This window comes from Sciurus carolinensis, chromosome 17, assembly GCF_902686445.1.
Source record: "Sciurus carolinensis chromosome 17, mSciCar1.2, whole genome shotgun sequence".
In the NCBI taxonomy this organism is placed as follows: Eukaryota; Metazoa; Chordata; class Mammalia; order Rodentia; family Sciuridae; genus Sciurus; species Sciurus carolinensis.
In genome coordinates, this window is record NC_062229.1 from 19585455 (window position 1) to 19600404 (window position 14950).

The following is a 14950-nucleotide window of genomic DNA, read 5'->3' on the forward strand; positions in this document are numbered from 1 at the left end:
ATTTTATTAATTATTATTATTTTGCAGTAGGGGATTTTAACCTAGGGGCGCTCTACCACTGAGCTACATCCCCAGCCCTTTTTATTTTTATTCTGAGCCAGAGTCTTGCTAGGTTTCCCAGGCTGGTCTCTGACTTGCAATCCTGCTTCAGTCTCCCAAGTGCTTGGATTACAGGTATGCACTGCCTGGCTCAGTAACATCTTAACAATATCGGTCTTTTCCATCCACAAATGCTATTTATCTTTCCATTTATTTGGATCTTCTTGGCTTTTTTTCATTAGAGTGTCGAAGTTTTCACCATAAAAACCCTGTGTGTTTTTGTTAAATTTACACCGGAGTCTACTTTTTCTGGTGTACAATGTTTTAAAAAATGATTATTTAAAATATTTGTTTTCCAGTTGCTATCCATAGCAGGACTTGGCTAACTTCTTTAAAGGACCACATAGTACATATTTTAGACCTTACATGTCCCTATCTGGCTTCTCCTCTTTCTACCCCTCCTCTTTCTCTTCCAACCCATTTAAAATTTGAACCATTCTTAGCCCATAGGCCATACAAGAAAGGGCCAAAATCAGATTTTGTCCACAGACCTTAGTTGGCTGACCTGTGGAATACAGAAACAGAATTGATTTTTGTATTACAAACAGATAACTTTCTCTCTTTCTCTCCCTCTCTTCCCTGCTCCCACACACATTCCCTGGTCCTCACTTTCCTATGAGCCAATTCTCCATTTCTCTGCTTCACAATGCAGCCAACTCCTTCAAAGTGTAATCTACACTTGGCATTAACTGTCTCCTTTTCCTCCTGTAATCCCAGCAGCTGGGGAGGCTGAGGCAGGAGGATCACAAGTTTGAGGCCAACTTTAGCAACTTAGTGAGGCCCTAAGCAACTTGGTGAGACCCTGTCTCAAAATAAAATATAAAAAGGTTTGGGAATGTGACTCAGTGGTAAAGTGTCCCTGGGTTCAATCTCAGTACTAAAAAAAAAAGTGAGTCTCCTTTCCCAGTCCAACAGGACAGGCTTTGAAGTTCAATAGGATTATCTAGGTCAATGGAGTGATGAGTGTGGTATGTGGGACCCTGAGACTGGCACACCTGTCCCTGTATTCCCCACAACACACCCAGACCTGGTCTTTGTTGCTGGCTGCTGAGGCTGCTTCTTCTGAGCATGAGGAGGCTCCCTCTGCTGGGCCACTGGGGGACAATGTGCTCTAAGGAGTCTGGTTATTAGTTCAATGTGTGAGAATGTGAGCGACCCTGTGGGTTTGTGACTGTGTGTAAGTGCGTGTGACTGAATTTGTGCAACTGTGTAAAAACTTGTCAGCATGCACACAAGTGAATGTAAGGGTGCACATGTTTGTGTGCTTCTTTGTGTACATATTCACACACGGTTGGTGTTCAAGTGTGTGCACGTTTGTGAGTGTATGTGTTGGAATCACCGAGCTGCTGAAAGAGCCCGGCCTGTCCCCAGGCCTGACGCTTGCAGCACAGGCAGGACACTCCGGAGGCACACTGTCCTGAGTGCTAGAGGGTGGGCCCGGCTCCCTGGCTCTGGTTCTGGGTGGGTCACTCAGGTGCATGTGCTATCTCCTGGAGTAGCAGGGCTGAGCCCCGTCACCCACAGTGGAAATGTCCTCCGTGGAACTTCCTTGAACTCTTCCTTCCCTCTCTCCCAGTGTCCTGCTGGTGTTTCCTGGGATCACCTCCTGCAGAGACAACTTGAATTCTTGTCCTGAAGTCACCTCTGAATAAAGTATTTGTACTTGAACCCTGTGTCAGGGTCTGCTTCTGGGGAACCCCAAATTAAACACATGTATTGACTGGCTCCTCTTAGACCTATTCTCGTGCTTTTTTTTTTTTTGCGGTGCTGGGGATTGAACCCAGGGTCTTGTGCTTGCAAGGCAAGCACTCTACCAACTGAGCTATCTCCCTAGCCCTCGTGCTCTTTTTAACAAGAAGGAATGAGAGGTTCAGAGAAGGATGTCACTTGCACAAGGCCACACAAGTGACGAGTGGCGTAGTCCAACTTTGACCTGGGCGTTCTGACCCCAAGCCACATGCTCCCTGCTCTCCTCAAATCCTGAACACACACGCACACACACACACACACACACACACACACACACACACACAGAAAGAGACAGAGAGAGAGAGAATGAGAGAGAGAAAATGAATGGGGGAATTTTTATAGCCATCGAGTTTTCTGTTTTGGGTGCTGGAGGGACCCCAGGATTGGAGATGGTGCTATATTCTGTTGGAACAGTAATAGTGGCAAATACCAGCTTGGTGCTGACTACTTACTAGGGAGTTTTTCTGTAGAGTCTTTATACTCATTTTAACTTGTTTAATGTTTACAACACCTTGCTGTTATTCCCAGATTTTGAGAAGAAAAATTGGAGACATGGAATTGTACAAAGACATGCCCAGAGTCACACAACAGGTCCTGGTGTGGACAAAGCAGTCTGTCCCACTATGACAGACTCCTCACAAGACATCTACGTGGAGTCCTGCTACACATCAGGCGTGGTGCTAAGCCTGTTTCCTTTTTAAAAAATACAATTTATAATTATATGAATGAGTAATTATAATTTAAAATGCTTCATATAAGAAAAGGAAATAAGTGGTAAGTGTAGGCATCTGTAAGACACATTCTTCTTTCCACTCCTCCTTCCCATTCCAACAGCTGAGTGTGATTTTTCAGTGTTTCTGTGAGCATACAAATTTGTTATCAACACCCACATAGCTGGTTTGTTGAAGAGTCCCTTCCCTTTGGGTGAAATAGCAGTCAGGCCCTGGCAGGGACCTCAAGTAGGCTAAACAAGGGGGATTAAGGAGATCATCTGTACAGGGTGTGGGCAGGGTCAAAGGAAACCATGAAGTGCAGCATGGCACCCTTGGGCTGCATCACTGATAGCCTGGCGAGGCCCCAGGAGCAGCCATTCCTAGAATCCGAGGGAGTGACTGTGGTCAAAAGAGTAGCTGTGGTGGAAAGAGAAGGGTGGAGGATGGATGTCATTCTCCATCCAAGTCCATTTTCTGTTACTAATAGTGCTATATCAGAGACTGGGTAAGTTATAAAGAAAGGAGGTTTATTTTGATGTACAGTTCTGTCCAAGGTCAAGGGGCTACATCTGGTGATGCCCTTCTTGCTAGTAGAGTCCCTGTGTGGTGCAGGGCATCACATGTCAAGAAACAGTGTGTGTGTGCATGTGTCATAAATCTTCTTGGCTCTCTTCCTTTTCTTATGAAGTCACTAGGATTCAACCATGGGGCCTCCACCCTGGTGGCCTTATCTAATCCTAGTCACTACTCAAAGGACCCACTCCTGAACACTGTAGTAGCATTAGGTTTCTATCCTGTGATACCTGCCAAAGAGGGTTAGACCCCAATCTGAGATCTGGAGGCAAGAATGAGAACCAGACCATCACACCCGCCCCCTCTGACCTCCTGCAAATGCCCCCACCGCCCAAACCCCATCTCCTTATTTGACCTGGAGGGCTGCAGGCAGGTGGACAGAGGCTCCTGTCTGTTGAAGCCTGTCACCTACACAGTGGCCTTGCAGGGGTGTTCACTCAGCTCCTCTGCCTTGGGCAGGCCCTGCTGCTTGCTGGCTAAGCAGACTCCCTGATGAGGAGCAAAATTCTGTGTCTCCCCTGCAGACTCCATGGTAGTCTCCTCCTTTGGTTCTGGATGAAAAAAACTTCTTTCCCTGTATGTGGATGGCCTGTGGACTCCACCAGAAGTCCTCCCAGTCTAGGACTGGGTGAGGTTGACTGGCACCCCTCCAGGAGAGTGTGGAACTGACCACTGTGAGTCCTCTGGAACCTTCTCTGCCTGAAGTATTTTTGCTGTTTTAAAGAACCCTCAAACTGGCTCATTTGCTCTCCTGGCCCCTCTGCCAAGACACTCGCCATCCCCACTAATGGGTCTGTCCTGGATGAGTCTTCAGGGACTGGTTGGTTTCATGAATTCCGTTTTGGTGCATGAAACACAGCAACTGCTTCCGGCTTGAACACGGGGCCAGATTTCGCCACCACCTGGGCCTGCAGCAGAGCTGGTTCTGCCCCACGGGCCCTGGGGGAACTTGCCCCACATCTCTGTTTATCTCAGCAGGGCTGAGGAAGGAAACGAGAATGGTCGCATTTTCTTAGGCCACTTGTTTGCCCCAGCTGGTGTCAGGTCGTTACCTCCTGACTTGGCCCTTACACACAGACTACTCCTCCGTGTCATTCAGGTTTCTGCTCAATGGTGTCTTCTTGTTTTCCCATATTTTTTATTGGTGCATTAAAATTGTACATAATATTGGCATTTTTGCCTGTTCATACATACATGAATATAACAATATAAGTTGGTTAATATCCGTCCCTTTCCCTCTCTTGACTGCCCCATTGGTCTCTTGCCTCTATTCAGCCGATCTCCCTTCCATTTTCACGAATTTCCCCACCATGTTTCTTTCCCTTTTTTCTCCCTGGCTTCCACATATGAGAGACATTTTGCAGTCCTTGGCCTTCTGATTTTGACTTGTTTTGCTTAACATAATCTCAATTGCCATCCGTTTTCCTGATAATGTCATCATTTCATTTTTATTTATGGCTGATTAAAACTCCATTTTGTATATAGGCCACATTTTCTTTATCCTTTCATCCATTGATGGACACTTAGGCTGGTTCCATAGTTTGGCTATTGTGAATTGTGTTGCTATAAACATAGGTGTGCATGTATTACTGCAGTATGATGACTTTAAATCTTCAGGATAAATACCAAGGATGGTATAGCTGGGTCATATGGTGGTTCCATGTCTGGTCTTTTGATGAAATTTTGTACTGATTTCCAATCCCATCAGCAGTGTAAAAGTGTTCTTTTTGTTTTCATATCATCTCCAGCATTTATTTATTTATTTTTTTTGCATTCTTGATGGCTGACTTTCTAACTGGAATGAGAGGAAATCTCAGGGTATTTTTTTGGTACTTGGGAATTGAACCCAGGGGCACTTAACCACTGAGCAAAATCCCCAGCCCTTTTGTATTTTATTTAGAGACAGGGTCTCCCTGAGTTGCTTAGGGCCTCCTAAGTTGCTGAGGCTGGTTTTGAACTCATGATTCTCCTGCCTCAGCCTCCCAAGTGGCTGAAATTACAGGTGTGTGCCACCATGCCCAGCTCAGTATCATTTTGATTTATATTTCTCTAATCACTAAATATGTTGAACATTTTTAATTTTTTTTTTTGCCACTTGTATTTCTTCTTTTGAGGAGTGCCTGTTTAGTTCATTTGTCTGTCAGTTAATTGAGTTATTTGGTTTCTTATTGCTTTTTGAGTTCTTTATATAGTCTAGATATTAATCCTCTGTCAGAGGAGTAGTTACCAAAGATTTTCTCTCATTCTGTAGGTCTCTTTCACATTATTGTTTCCTTTTCTGTGCAAAAGCTTTTTAATTTGATGCCACCCCATTTATTAATTCTTGGCATTTTCTCTCAAGTTTTAGGGGTCCTACTGAGAAAGTTATTGCCTGTGCCTTCATGTTGGACCTTTGACCCTACATTTTCTTCTATGAGTTGCATAGTTTCTGGTCTAATTCTTAGGTTTTTGATCTATTTTGAATTGACTTGGGTGCCGGGGAAGTATATAGTCTCATTCTTCTACATATGGATAACAAGTTTCCCAGAACCATTTGTTACAAAGGCTGTGTTGCCTCAGCAACTTAGCAAAATTAGATTAATTTCTAAGTATTTTTGAGGTTATCATAAATGTGATAGATCTCCTTCTCAGAAGATATTACTGGAGATTAGGCAAGTGATTGATTTATATAGGTTGGTCTTGTCCAGTACTTTGCTTGTCCTGCTACTTTGCTGAATTTATCAACTCTAGAAGTCATTGGTGGAGTTTTTTGGGTATTGAAGATATAGGATCATGAAATAAGCAAAAAAAGAAAAGAAAAAAAAAGATATTTTAACTTCTTTTCCTATTTGTATCCCTTTAATTTCCTTTTTTTTTTTTGCCTGATTTCTCTGACTTAAGTTTCAAGAACCATATTGAAGTGTTGAAAGTAGATATCCTTATCTTGTTCTTGATTTTAGAGGAAATGGCTTTCATTTTTTCTCCATTCAGCATGATATTGACCTTGGGTTTTTCACATATAGTCCTTGCAATGTTGAGGTAAGTTTTGTTTGTTTGTCTGTTTTTAGTTGTAGATGGACACAATACCTTTATTTTATTTATCTATTTTTATGTGGTGCTGAGGATTGAACCCAGTGCCTCACACATGCTAGGCAAGTGCTCTACCGCTGAGCTACAGCCCCAGCCCCTGAGGTAAGTTTCTTTTACCCCTAGATTCTCCAACATTTTTAACATAAGTAGGTGCTGGATTTTATCCGATGATTTTTCTTCATTTATTTAGATAATCATCTGATTCTTGTCCTTAACTCTATGTAGTGAATTACATTTATTGATTTTGGTATGTTCAATCAACCTTGCGTCACTGGAATGAAACTCACTTGATAATGGTGTACTATCTTCTTAAAGTGTTTTTAAATGTGGTTTGTCAATATTTTATTGAGAATTTTTGCATCTATGTTCATCAGGGATACTGATCTGAAGTTTTCTTTTCTTGATATGTCTTTGTCTGGTTTTGGTATCAGGATGATATTGGTTTCACAGAATGCATTTCGGAATGTTCTTTCCTTTTCTCTTTCATAGAGTAGTTTGAGAAAGACTGGTGCTCCTTATTCTTTAAAGGTCTGATAGAACTTGACTGAGAATTCATTTGGTCCTGGGCTTTTCTTTGTTGGACAACTTTTACTTTATGCTTCAATTTATTAGCTTGATATTGGTCTATTTAAGTTTTTTATATCTTCATGATTCAATTTGAGCAGGTTATGTGTCTCAAAATTTGTCAATATCTTCTAGATTTTCAACTTCATTGGAGTATAAATTTTCAGAATGACCCTCTGGATTTATGAAGTGTCTGTGGTTAAAACCTCCCCTTTCATTTCTAATTTTGTTGATTTAGAACCTCTCTCTCTTTTTGTTAGTTTGACTAAGGGTTTATCAATCTTGGCTTTATTTTCAAAGAATCAACTCTTTGTTGAATTGATACTTTGTATTGTTTTATTCTCAATTTCATTATGATCTTAATTATTTCCTGTTTCTACTAATTTTGGAATTAATTTTTCTTCTTTTTATAGGGCTTTGAGGTCTAACATTAGGTTATTTATTTGCTATCTTTATTTTTCTGATGTACAAACTCAATGCTATAAACTCTCCTCTTAGAACTGCCTTCATACTGTGCCAGAGATTTGAATATCTATATTCTATTGTATCTATATTCTATTTGTTTCCAAGAATTTTTCAATCTCTTTACAATTTTGTCTATGATCCATTCATCATTCAAAAGTGTATTATTAACCTCCAGGTGTTAAAACTGTTTCCATTTTTCAAAATCTTGTCATTGATTTCTAATTTAATTCCATTTTGATATGATAGGCTGCAGGAAATTATTTCTTTTTTTGTGTTTTCTAGGATTACCTTGTGCCCTAAAATATCATCTATTTTAGAGGAAGTTCTATGTGCCAATGAGAAGGAAGTGAATTCAGTTGTTGGTGAATGAAATATTCTATATGTGTCTGTTAGGTACATTTGAATAATAATATTTTTTAGTTCCAAAAGAGTCTGTCTGGATGACCTGTCTAATGGTAGAGAGGTGTGTTGAAATTACCCAGTAATATTATATTGTGTTCACTTTGATTCTTTATATTGAGAAGGGTTTGTTTTATGTACATAGGTGCACTGATGTTTGGGACATAAGTATTTCACAAATTATATCTTGTTGTTGAATGATTCCCTTAACCAGTATGAAATGACCTTCTTTGTCTCTTCTGATTAATTTTGAAATCTACTTTGTTTGATAGCTACCCCTGCTTGCTTTTGGTCTCCATTTGCATGGTATATCTCTTCCCATCAATTCACTTACAGCCTGTGAATGTCTTTGCCTGTGAGATGTCTCCTATAAACAACATATTGTTGGGTCTTCTTTTTAAATCCATTCTATCAGTCTATGTCTTTCAATTGGAAAGTTTAGATCATTTACATTCAGTGTTATTATAGAGAGATAATTTTTATTTCCTGCCATTTTAACTTATTTCTAATGATAATTCAGACTTTATTCACCTTTAATTGACTATTCTTCTAGTGAGATTTATCCCTATGTTGACTCTGACTTTTAATTTTTATTTCTTCTGCATGAAATATTTTATTTTTTTGTAGTACAAGCTTAGTGGTTATGAATTCTTTTAGTTTATGCTTATCATGGAATGTTTTTATTTTATTTTCAATTCAGAAGGATAGCTTTACTGGATATAGTAATCTTGGTTGGCACCCATTTTCTTTCAGGACTTGGCTTTCTTAACTGTTAGCATCTAAACTGAGAAATCAGCTGAAATCCTTATTGATTTTCCTCTAAATATGACCTGCTGTTTTCCTCTTGTGGCTTTCCAAATTCTATCCTTATTCTGTGTATTAGGCATTTTCATTCTAATGCGTCTCAGAGAGCATCTTTTTATATCTTGCCTCTTTGGGGTTCTAAATCCAAATTGTATTTTTGATTTCTATCTCATTACTAAGGTTTGGAAAATTTTCTGGTATTATGTTGTTGAAAAGATTGCGCATTCCTTTAGGTTGCATTTGGTGCCTTTGTTGACACCAATGATTCTTAGATTTGGTCTCTTAATGTTACCACAAATTTTTTGAACATTTGGTCATTGCCTCTTAACATCTTTCCTTTATTGTCAGCTTTATTTTATTTTATTTTATTTTATTTTTTATTTTTTATTTTTTTTAATTTTTTTTTTATTATAAAATTGTAAACAAATGGGATACATGTTGTTTCTCTGTCTGTACATGGCGTAAAGGCATACCATTTGTGTAATCATAAATCTACATAGGGTAATGTTGTTTGATTCATTCTGCCATTTTTTCCCGTCCCCCCCTCCCCTCCCACCCTTCCCCTCTATCTATACAGTCCTTCCTTCCTCCATTCCTGCCCCCCTCCCTAAACCCAACTCCAACCCCAACACTAACCCTTCCCACCCCCCATTATGTGTCATCATCCACTTATTAGCGATATCATTCTTCCTTTGGTTTTTTGAGATTGGCTTATCTCACTTAGCATGATATTTTCCAGTTTCATCCATTTGCCTGCAAATGCCATAATTTTATCATTCTTTATGGCTGAGTAATATTCCATTGTATATATATACCACATTTTCTTTATCCATTCATCAATTGAAGGACATCTAGGTTGGTTCCACAATCTGGCTATTGTGAACTGAGCAGCTATGAACATTGATGTGGCTGTATCTCTGTAATATGCTGATTTTAAGTCCTTTGGGTATAGGCCAAGGAGTGGGATAGCTGGGTCAAATGGTGTTTCCATTCCAAGTTTTCTAAGGAATCTCCACACTGCTTTCCAGAGTGGCTGCACTAATTTGCAGCCCCACCAGCAATGTAAGAGTGTACCTTTCTCCCCACATCCTCGCCAACACCTGTTGTTGGTTGTATTCTTGATAATTGCCATTCTAATTGGGGTGAGATGGAATCTTAGGGTGGTTTTGATTTGCATTTCTCTTATTACTAGAGATGTTGAACATTTTTCCATATGTTTGTTGATTGCTTGCATATCTTCTTCTGTGAAGTGTCTATTCATTTCCTTAGCCCATTTGTCGATTGGATTATTTACATTCTTGGTGTAGAGTTTTTTGAGTTCTTTATAGATTCTGGAGATTAGCGCTCTATCTGAAGTATGATTGGCAAAGATTTTCTCCCATGTCAGCTTTATTTTAAAGATTATATACTCTGTCTTCAAGGCCTGAGAATTGTATTCTTTGTGATCTAATCTATTGATAATAATTTCAACTGAATTTTAAATTTTATTTATTGAATCTTTCATTTCCAGGATGTTTGTTTGGTTCTTTTTCAGAATCCCTCTTTATTTAAATAAATTTTCACTTCCTGTATTTTCTAAGTTCATTCCTTACATCTTCTCTTAGCTAATTGAACATTTTAACTAGGAACTCTCAAAATTCTTTCTCCAACATTTCCTCCTTTATGGTGTCAATGGATCAGTTGTTCAAGTGTTGTGGGGTTTTGGGGGTAGTTTGTTCTCTTGATTTTTTTAATATTGTTTGTATGTCTACCCATCTGCTGATGATTATTCTTTTACTTTTATGCAAAGGACAATTTAACGAGCTTCTTTCTTTTAAGTTCCCCAGGCTGGGTGAATATCCAGGTACTGATACTTCCACTCAATGTGTTCCCTCTGCTGTTTCCAGTATCAGTTTCACTTTGAAGGAAGATACTAAAGTCTATTAACCACAATGACTCAGAGCAAACTCATGTACTAATAAAAATTAGGGGAAAAACTTTTGAAAATGTACTCCACAGTTCCCCTAATCTGGGTATAAAATTGTAATACTGTTTGGAATAGGTTAAAAAATTAGTTATTTAAGAGAATAAAATTATTACATTATACAGGGACTGAAAGGGGGAGGAGAGAAAAACTGGGCAAAGTTAAAAAAGAGAAAGAGGGCTGATGTTGTGGCTCAGTGGTAGAGTACTCTCCTAGCATGCATGAACCCTGGACTCAAACCTCAGCACCACATAAAAATAAAATGAAGGTATTGTGTCCACCTACAAATCTATCTATCTATCTCTCTATCTATATACATATATATAAAATAAAAAAGGTAGAAAGAATAATACAAACCAAGGTAAGAAGAAGAAAAAAAATGGGTGGGGCGATTTGAGGCAGGAGTAGGTAATGCAAGAGGGAAAGAGGGACTAAGAGGAGCAAATATAAACCTGAGCTAGGAAAACAAAGATAAAAAGAGTGATTCCAATTAATGCTTTAAAACAATAGGAGAAACAGAATCAAATTGGTTGAGGGTTGTAAGGCAGGCCCAAGATGGTTATAGTTAGACTCCCTCACTGAGACTTCTGATGAGCTCTGTTGTCAAAGTCATAACACCCTGATTCAGCGTATGTACTCAGGGCCACGAACGTCTGCTTGTGAGCATGTGCTCACTATGTAACCTGTTGGCACTGTGCCTTCTTTGGCTGGCCTGAACTTAAAAAAGACCTATGGAGAGACTTGGGGTCAGGGAAAGAGCTGCTGCCACCTCCAAATAAAGCATGTTTACTATCCCAACCCTACCTTGCAACTTTTTTCAATTGCCAGAACCCTGAAACTTCTTTTCAGGGCCTGAACCTCAGCCAGACAAGGGTGTAATATTGAATAATAAGAGAACATCTATTGATGCAAATGAAAAGTAATATGTGTAAGATTAAAATGAACATTAGATTTGGGCATAGTAGTGCAAGCCTGTAATCCCAGCAACTTGGGAGACTGAGGCAGGAGGATTCCAAGTTCAAAGTCAACCTCAGCAACCTCCTTAGTTGCCCTAAGCAACTCAGCAAGACCCTGACTCTAAATAAAACATTAAAAAGGCTGGAGATGTGGCTTAGTGGTTAAATGCCACTGGGTTCAATCTCTGGTACCAAAAAAAAAATGACATAAGAGCTATTTATAACAATTCAAGGTGGAGAAATTGTTTATTGAGTCTTCCTGATTTGGATTTCATTAGGATTTGGGACCTTTGGAAATGTTCATCACTCTTCAGTTTTACCTCTGTTTCCCTGAATGGGAGATAGTGATCATACCTGCTTACCTCTAACACAACCCTGGGAGGCTCTCTCTGGTCTTCACTGTGTCTGGGTACCTACTAGGTTTCTGTTGGGTCAGAGGAGATGGTCTCTAATTGTCTGTGACTTAGCACCTGACCATTCCCTGTTAGGGGTTGTAGTCTTGTGCACCCTCCTGAAGAAGACCTCTGTGTATTCAGTGCCGTCAAATCCAGTGTGGGCTCTTCTATGTATACTTTGGGGTATGCATAGCAGTCTAAGGTAGAGGCATTGTAGTCTGTTCGATGTGGTGTTTGGTAGCTGAGAGGAGGAGAGTATAGGGCTGCTGCCGTCTCTGGAGTGCACAGGTCTCAGGCCAGGGGCTGGTATCTGGACACACTGGTTGGTGACTGATATCTTTGGCATGCTCTTCTATAAGCCCCTTTGTGGGGTGGACTGCCATTGTGTACGTGTGAATTTCTCCACAGGCTGCTTGGGGTTTCCTCAGGAATTACCTTCCATGGGCCCACATGTCTGAATGAGAATTGAGTTAACTGATAACTCTGGGACTCAGAGCTGTGGATCCTCCTAGAGGTACTGGGAGGCAGGAGCTCCTTCCAGGTTACTCTGGATTTCTCACCAGTCGGTTTGTCGGCCCAGGGCCTGAACCTGCATGCTGGGAGGCTGCTGTACTGCATCTGCTGGCTGTTTCTGTTGGGTGTGGGGACACAGAATGCAGGGATCAGGCCTGTCTCACTTCTGTGACCCTGTGCAACTGCTTCCCTCCACTGGGCCTTCTTTAAAGTGGCAGAGAGCTTGGTGACTGTCTGCAAGTGTGGGACCTGGATTGTGGGCTCCCTGTGGATGGTCTGTGGCACAGAAGCCTCCATCCTGGCTGAGGTAGACCACCAGGGTCCCTGTGACCTGGATAGAGCGTCAGCGGACCTGCCTGAGTCTGAGCTCCCACCACCCGTGGTGGTGTATTGCAGGTGCCTGGTCTCCTGCACTGGGTCTTCTGGGGAGCAGTGCTATCTAAGCACTTGGAGTCTGTCCACAACGGTGTGCTGGTGGGTGCAGATTCTCTGTGGGGTGTCTGTAGCAAGACACCTCTGCCCCGGCTGGTGCAGCTCACATGGGTTGCACCTGCCACTGTGATGGGTTAGGTTGTCAGTTGGCCTATCTTTGCCTGTGCTCCCGAGGAGGCTGTGGGGAGGGTTGGGTGGGGTGAGCACTTCCTGGGAGTGTTCTGCTCTTGGGTCTGCTCCACCCCACCCTCCTTGTCTAGAGTGAGGGCAAGGGACTTTCTGTAACCTTCTGCTGCAGTGATCTCTCAACAGGTTCCTTCTAGATGATTGCAAAAGATATTTCCTCTGGTTTTATTTGTTACTATCTGAAGATCGAGAGGAGCTGTGTTGATTTACTCTGTCCTAGGCAGGCTGGTTAACTGTGGACGGCTGCCCCACCCAGCGCAGTTTGGGTTCAACTGTGTGATTGCCTTCACTGTCTTTGCTGCTCCTGTCCTGTGGTAACTTGGTCTGTTTTCCTTTCCAGCTGTTGTTGAGGAAGTGAGCTTATAGGCTTTTCCTCTCCCTGGTTAGGGTTCAGGGTCAAGGAATTATTTCCTTATTTTCTACTCCAATAACCAAACTCTGCATCCCTCCAAGTCTCAAACTGTCCAATATTGCACTTTACAGTATTTACACTCTCACTCCTGTCTCTGATCAACTGTTCTTTCACTCTTTCCTTACTGGGCTGTTGGAGGGGTTGAGGGCTGCTGCCTAGATCCACCCTGCTGTCCTCTCCTTTCTCAAAAGGTCACTTCTTAAGGGGCTTTCCCTAATCATCATGGCCAGAACAGTCTCCTGGTCACTTTCCAGCATGTCACATTTTGTTAATTTCTTTCATTATCTCCACCCTCTGACTTAATCTTTTTTACCTCTTGGTTCCCCCATTGGACATGGAACCGTGATGGCAGGGGTCTCATGCATCTTGTCATTTCATGTCCCTGGTCCTAGCATCAGGCCAGGTATAGTGTAGATGCTCAAGCAGTTCATTGTTGAGGGTTGAACTACCTGGGATGTCTAAGTCCACCTCTCTGTGTTACCAAGGAGGACATGAGGCTCAGAAAGGATAAGTGACTGGCCCAGATTCACACAGCCAGGGGGCAGAGCTCAGACTTGAACTGGGTTCAGCTGAATTTAGAACATGTTTTTTCCCAGTAGCTGAGGAAAGGAAAGGTGAAAACCCAGCCATGGGGCAGGCTGCATGCTTGTTCTGGACAGACCTCCTGAGGATTCCTCGGAGGTGTGCCTTCATGTGACACAAAATAAAAACTGCTCATGTTCGTGTTGACCAACCATGAGTCCCTAACTGGGCCAAATCTTCCTTTTCAAAATTGTTAGGGTGATAGCAACTTCGTATGGGGAAAATTCCCAGAAATGGGTAAAAAAAGTTAAAATGTTTTTTACTTACATTCTACTTTCCCCAATTCTGCTGGGGTGTATGGATTCTTCTGGAGTTTTTTGAAAAATGCTTGTACAAATGTGTACACACACAAACCCATGCATTTAGAGATGGTAGAGATGCGAGCATTGCTCACATACCATTTTCACTCTTCCTTTCTCTGATAGAATACTTGAAAAGCTCTGTGAATATTCATAAGACCCATTTTTCAGATGTGAAGACTGAGGCTTGGAAATGGATGGGTACTGACCAAGGCTGGTTACCCACAGAGTGATTCTCATTGCTAATCTCATGCACTTGCCCTCTGCCACAGCCTGGGTGGCAGTAAAGGACCTCTGAAGAGAAGCACCAGTCCCTGTACTCCTGAGTCTGGCTCTCATCCCTGGGGGACATTCTCTAAGGCAGGTTTGTGTGATTGGCAGCTGAGACATTCTTCCCAAGACAAAATCCCATTAGGGATCTACTAAACCTTAGTTCACCAGCTTGTAAACCCCTTTTCCTTTCCCAAATACTTAATAAGCACCTATTATGTGCCAGGTTTTCTTGTCACCTGTACTTTCCTATTTATCTAATTTTCTTTGAGGCTGGAGCCTCATCTCTCTGAATCTCCAATTTCTCTTCTGTACAATTGGGCTCATGGAGGTGATCTCACAGGGCTGTTGGGTGATGCTCTGTCATGTGCATTGGTTTTTTCAGTTCTTAGCACAATCTTGTGATAAGGGTGCTACCAAAATGCTCATTTACAGACAAAAGAGGAGGGCAGTCTAATGGTTAATGGCACATAATATGAAGCCAGGCTCCTGCCTCCACCAGCAATG